Below are 7280 nucleotides of genomic sequence, written 5' to 3'. Positions count from 1 at the left end.
CTGTCTCCTATTAATTTTTTTCCCTAATAGGTTTTTTATTCTGTTAAAACAATGTACTATTTTATTGTATTGGAAATCAATTATCACATTTTATAATTATTGTGAAACCTTTTTTAAAACTAATCTAGAACGATTACATATTCAATGATAGTGTCAATAAAACATTCACTATCACAATTTACACTTATACTGGTATCTCAAAAGTCTTAACTAATCCCTCATAAAGAAAAATGACTACATACAAGTTACTGGCCCCGAGAACACACCTTTGGACAGTGGTGTAGCATCCATGGCGTGAAGGGGTTCAATGAACCCGGGCCCACAGCTGTGGCGTAGCAACCATGGCGCGAAGGAGCTCATTACGCTTGGGCCCATGTCTCAAGGCCAGTTGGAGCCCATATTAGAACTTAGGAAGAATATTGTTTGTTCATTTGAAACACTTTTAAGTCGTTTAACTCTGTTAAGAAGTTGTTAAAACGTTCACTTTTAAGACACTATTACTTATATGCAGTCCTAAGTGAATCAAACGTTATGACATAATTACTTTTTTAAAGAAAAAGGTACGATCTTTACATTTGAATGTCTTTACATTTAGTTTACTCATTTTTTGTCACACACTAAATTTGTCTTATTGGCTGGAGAGGAGCCCATCAAGATGTTCTTGAACTCGGAGTACTAGTGTGATATTTACTTGTGTAGCAGGCAGTGGTTACGCGCGGCAATTCCAGATCCCACCTCATCGTGGTTGTCGCGTGAACACCCCATGTGGGGGTGGCCAAGTGGAACTGGTTTTTGATTACAGGTTTTAAAGGCCAGGTGATCAATGTAAAATTAAAACAGCCACACGTCTCCAGCTCCCAACTTAGTAGCCACTGTATTCGGCTCACAAGGCTGAGTACGGGGGTGAAAAGATCGGAGCCCAGCGTGCTACGATACGGCGCGCCATAAACGTTGGGGGACCTCGGGGCCAGTGTTTCCGGAGACACCGGCATCGCACTAAGCCGCCACGCCGACGGCATTGGTAACGAACGTTGAAAAAGACGGTCTCCAAAATTTCCCCTCTCTCGAGGGCAAGCTCGCAGTGCCGACAATGGGTTCAGCGGTCTTGGACACCAGTCCAAGACATTCAGCTACTGTCTCAACGATTGGGACAGCCTATGTGTCTTACATGCAACCAGTCCGCCCCCCCCCCCGGGGCAAAATTTCTCTCTATGCAAAAGTCAAGTGTCGAAAACGCGGTATGAGCATTACCGGTCTAACAGGCTCCGACCACACAACGGCAACGATAGGTTTGTGGTCGAAAAATGTGCTACTATCGGACAAGAAAACGCGGGAGGAAACGGTTTCCTCTGGATGTGAGACAGGAGGCCAGCATCCCTCGGGTACGACGCCCGAGCCCAGCCCACTAACACAGAGCGCCACGATGGCCTCAAGCACATACGGTGGAGTCGTGCCCCACCAAAAGACCGGCAATACCATAGGATGTGAGAAAGGTGGCCAGCATCCCTCGGGTACGACGCCCGAGCCCAGCCCGCTAACCCAGAGCGCCACGATGGCCTCACGCACAAACGGGGGAGTTGTGCCCCCCCCACGAAAACCCGAAAGGTGACCGTACTAGGAGGCAAGGCTAGAGGACGTGGTACACCCTCATTCACCAAAACCCGAAAGGTGAACGCACCAGGAGGCAAGGCAGGGGGGAGTGGTGCACCCCCACCCGGTTACGACCGAAGCAAACAGCTACGGATTATCCACCTCAATCTGAATCGGCAGTTCTCGTTGAAACGGATCGATGTCTATACGATAGCAGAGCAATACGAGGCAGATGTCCTACTGTGCCAAGAGACTTTACGCTCAGACTAGGGGCCACCTCTTCTTTACGGCTTCACAGCCTACCGGTGTTCCTGCTCGAGGTGCCAGGTACTTGTAACGTTCGTACGTAATACGCTTACAGCCTGAGTAGTGGAATCCAGCGCCCCTGCGGGACCCGGTGGGACTGACACTTTGACAGTGGAGGTGTACAAATATGGTCAGCGATTCACATGCGTAAACATATACAATCCACCTAAGTCTGAGTTGCAATTCAAACTGCGTGAGCCTTTTGGTACAAGGATGATCGTTGCGGGTGATTTTAACGCTAAGTCCCCAGCGTGGGGATGCGCGGACTCTGATATCCGAGGGCGCCGACTACTTGAGATATGTGACGAAACAAATCTGGTTGTTTTGCAGGGCAAAGACAGCCCCCCGACCTTTCTGCACACCGGGCATGGGGGTATGTCGCGGCCAGATTTGTCCGTGGTGTCAACTGACTTAAGGTCACAGTCAAGAGTGGACGTGCTCAACGACGTCGGTAGTGATCATCTGCCGGTCTTGGTCACAATCGAACTCGGAAAGCTCAACGTGAGTACCCCATATACAGAACCAAAATGGGTGTATAAACGTGCTAACTGTGATCTGTTTAGGAGTGCATCGGATGTAGCTCTGAACGGATTGGATATCCAAGCAGATTGCATTAACCGGACTTACGGACTCTTTGTCAAAGCCATCTTAGGTGCTGCTCAAAAAGCTATCCCGAGGTCCTACGGGGGGCGCAAGTTTAGTCACTTTTGGTCTCCCGCACTGGCACGCCTAATCCGACTAAGGCGGTCTGCACGCAGGCAGCATAGTCGTCGAAAAACCGATGAAACCAGAAGAGCTTACAACAAGCTTACGGCGGAGGTGAAGGAAGCCATTGCGGAGGGTACGAGACAGAAGTGGGCGAAGACATGTGCTAACCTGGATCTTGCGGACGGACGACAGGCATGGAAACTTCTCAATAACCTAACCAGGGCGAAAGAACCAAAAGCAGCTGCGCCCCTGCAAACGGCTCAAGGCTTGGTGGTCACTGACTCTAAACGGTCGGACGCTCTAAACCAGTGGTCTTCAACCTTTTTTGGCCTACCGCCCCTTTTCGAATGTTTTCTTTAAAAAAAATCCGCCACCGCCCCCCTCTAAGAAAAACAGTTCTGAAGAAGCGTGAGAAAGCAAATTTGAACAAAATATCATCTATTTATTAATTTGTATGCTGTCAATAACACTTATCCCGCTTAGGAGACGACCGCATGCCAAAGGCGATTGTTGTGAACTCCTTGGCCTATGACTGACGAGCTTTGAGGAGGACTGGGTTACAGAGGTGCCCCCCTTCCCCGTTTGCGATATAAAGATTTATTCAGGCGCCATTTCGCTCTCACTGGCATAGAGGAAAGTACCTGGCAGCATTCTCTGGCAGCAGATAGCCTCTGAGAGAAACAGTTCGAGAGCTCTTACAAAAACTGCGGGACAAACATTTGCTACAACGGCTTTGTCTGCACAAAATTCGGGAAAATATGTAGGTCGCAGTTTGGTTTGCGTAGTTATGTGAAACACTGGACTCAGCCGTAATCTTCGGAATGAAAGGCAAAAACAGCCAATATTATCATTATGCAAAAATTATGTCAAATAATTTGCAGTGATTACACACAAAAATTAATTGTAAAGACTTTCCTTCAAATCCTAAGAATATTTGGGCCTACTGTTTTTAGGTTTAATTGTCAATTTAGTTTTATTTTTTAATATAAATATTACTATTACTGAATTCACTACAAATGAAATTAAGCTAATGGTAACCTTGTGCTTCCTGCAGTCTGACAATATTAGAAATTTCAAGCTTTAAATTAGTCAAAGCAAGGCGAAGGTCTACTCTATTGGCTACATCCAGTCTATTTCTTTGCTTATTTATTAACTTTGTTACGCACTAAATCTAGGTTAACCATGTATGTTTACTGAAAAGCTAAAACATCATTCCAATTTCGACCAAAGTTTCGGAACTTTACTGAAACTTTAAATGCAGCCACATCTCTGTTGTGCCTCCAGGGGCGTAGCTAGGAATTTCCATCGTTTGGGGGCCAGGGGGCCTGACATTTCTGGGGCCGCTGCATTTTGCGTAATATTTAATTTAATTAATTAAAAAAGCACTAATTTGGGGGATTTTCAATTTCCCCCCTCCCCCCACCCTAGATACGCCACTGTGTGCCTCCTATGTTTAGATTCTTTTACTGAAGACATAGTTTTGTAAATCTATTTTTTTCATGCAACTCAATTTGAATGCCAGTAACACATGTTTAATAAGTGTAATTTATATATATATATATATATATATATATATATATATATATATATATATATATATATATATATATATATATATATATATATATATATATATATATATATATATTTAATTTTAGAAGCAAATCTTAATTTCTTCATAGAATTGTTATGTAAATGGAATAGATATAGGTGTCCTTGGGCACTAATTCATTTGTCAATAAACAAGTGATATGAGATTGTAAAACTCTTTAAAATAGATTTAATATCTCGATAAAAGAGAAAATGATATTATCAATAAAAGTTAATCTCTTTCCTAGCATTCGGAAGTTAGTTTCATTCATTTGTGTTAGATGCCTACCTTGTACAACAATTTTTTACAACTAGAGTCTTACACCTTTTTCATCATTTGTTTCATAAAACTGTTGAAAGAAGTGATTATTGTCGGCATGGGATTGTATTTTATTTACAGTTTTATGATTAGATTCAAATAGAAATGAAATTGCGGGCTATACTTTTATTGTGTATCATAACTAACAATGTGAATAGTGAATAGATTTGTTCTTTATCCTATATCACCTATGAAGTCATTGTAGCGTCCAACCACTGATGGTTTCCTTTATCTTCTTATCTTATCATAAGCTACATAACTAGACAATTTTGAAAAATATTTCATCTCGAACAGTAAAAAAGTCTTTTTGTGTTACATATGTTTTAAAATAAATTTAGTTTTAATCAATTTTTCAACAATATCACAAGTATTTTAAAAAAGCTATGCATTTTTCTAATAAGCCATTAACACATATCCTGCTTTGCAGTTGTTGTTTTTTTTTATTTTAATATTGTTTTAATTGTAGATTTTTATAATTGTTCATGAATATTCTTAAATTATTTTTGGATATCGCTATATGTTCGTTAAGCCGACTTGGTTTTAGGGTTTCTGTTCTTAAATTAGAAGCAAGTTAACTATAATTTGTCTATATTTAGTTTCCCAGCTTTAATGTTGAAGAATTTTTTAATTTGTTTTGTTTTAGAGCACCTTTAGTTTCTTCTTTCCACCTTTATGCCCAGCGCCCCCTTACCGCCCCATTTTGTGCCCAGCGCCCCCCTACCGCCCCTTTGGCTCTCAACGCCCCCCAAAACCTCGAAAACGCCCCCTAGGGGGCGATATCGCCCCCGTTGAAGACCACTGCTCTAAACCATGCCTTTGCGGCCATCTCTAGGACGGGTGAGAGGAGCGAAGTGTCGAAAGCTCTAGACAGCATCAGGAAGGCGAAAGCGAAACGCAGATATGTCTATGGTGAGGACGAGACGAGCACATTCATCAACTCTTTTACCTACGGAGAGCTAGACATTGCACTTCGGAAGTGCAAGTTGCGCAAGGCACCGGGGCCAGATGGGATCAGCAACGAAATGCTGAAACATCTCGGTCCCATAGGCAGAAGGAAACTGTTGGATTTGATCAATCGTACTTGGACTAAGGGGGATTTCCCCAGGGCTTGGCGAGTGGCAACGATTGTTACCCTGCTCAAAAAGGGGAAAGTCCCAGATCGTGCAGAAAGCTACCGACCCGTCTCGTTGACGTCCAACGTCGGGAAGGCGGCCGAACGCATGGTCAACAGAAGGCTCACATGGTTTCTAGAAACGAAGGGTCTCATTGCTCCTGAACAGGGCAGGTTCAGGAGGCAACGAAATGCGATCGATCAAGTGACGTTATTCATGCAGAAAGTGGCGGATGGCTTCCAGTGGGGCAACACAAATCGACCTGGTCAGTCGACGCTAGCGGTATTTATCGATCTCAAGCAGGCCTACGACAGAGTATGGAGGCCCGGCTTGTTGTTGAAACTGATGAACTTAGGTGTCGGTTCTCATATGCTTAGGTGGATCCAAAATTTCCTCACGGAAAGAACGGTACAGACTCGTGTTGGTAAGCACTTGTCGAGGAAACTTCCACTTGAGCAAGGGGTGCCGCAGGGATCGGCACTCAGCTGTACGCTGTTTTTGGTCTTTATCAACGACTTGCCGGCTCTTTTGAAATGTCAGAAGCTGTTGTTTGCAGATGATATCGTGTTGTGGGAGTCAGGGAGAGATCGTCAACAACTCATTGACACTCTCCAGCAGGCATTAACAACTATATCCTGCTACGCCAGAATGTGGAACCTTGAGGTAAACCACTCGAAGTCGGTTTACTCATGGTTTACGCTGGGCCGTGATATATTGAAGGAACCTGTCGAGCTTAGAATGGATGGCAAGATTCTGGAATGGGATAAAAAGCCCAAGTACCTTGGAGTAATTCTCGATCAGAAACTGACTATGTGCGATCATATCCAGCAGGTAAAGGAAACAGCTTCCGAGAAGTTGAATATCGTAAAGAAACTAGCTGGAACGAAGTGGGGAGCGAGAGCTGATGTGCTGAGAGGACTGTACATGGGTGCAGTACGCTCTCACATGGACTACGGTCTTCCTGTTCAGGTCTGGGCTTCGCAAACGACCTTAGCAAGCCTAGATGCTGTTCAGAACCAAGCCTTAAGACTAATCTGTGGAACCTTTAGGACAACGCCAATTGCCGCTGGCGAGATTATGGCAAACATCCCACCGTTGAAATTGCGCAGAGAACGAGCCGTCATACTAGCTCACGAGAAACCAATACGATGCAATGCCCACTCATTCACATCGTAGTAGCTTAAAACCATCCATTCGAATAACTTTTTTTTTTTAAAGTTACGATCTTTACATTGGAATGTCTTTGCATTTAGATTATTCATTTTTGTCACACACTAAATTTGTCTTATTGGCTGTAGGGGGCCCACCAAGATGTTCTTGAACCCGGGCCCTAGGGTACCTTGCTACGCCACTGCCTTTGGAAAACAAACTGTATCTGATCTGGAAACCACTGTGCATTTCATCTCAGATATAGGACTGATTATTTGAAAAAGAAGGCAAATGACTAGAAACATATTTATTGCTTAACTTATAAATCTTAAATACATTGGTGTTATTATAATATCAACTATTTTTATAACAATACTTATATAATATAACATTTATTTTGCTTTGACAAATTTTAGTAAATCGTCAAAAAGTCGATTATTTATGTAATTCTTTCAGACACTTTTAAGGAGACCATTTGACTTAAAGCACAGTATTGGCAGCAAATT

This window comes from Biomphalaria glabrata, chromosome 17 (assembly GCF_947242115.1).
Source record: "Biomphalaria glabrata chromosome 17, xgBioGlab47.1, whole genome shotgun sequence".
NCBI lineage: Eukaryota > Metazoa > Mollusca > Gastropoda > Planorbidae > Biomphalaria > Biomphalaria glabrata.
The sequence above is the reverse complement of the archived record's forward strand: the minus strand, read 5'-3'. Positions refer to the sequence as shown.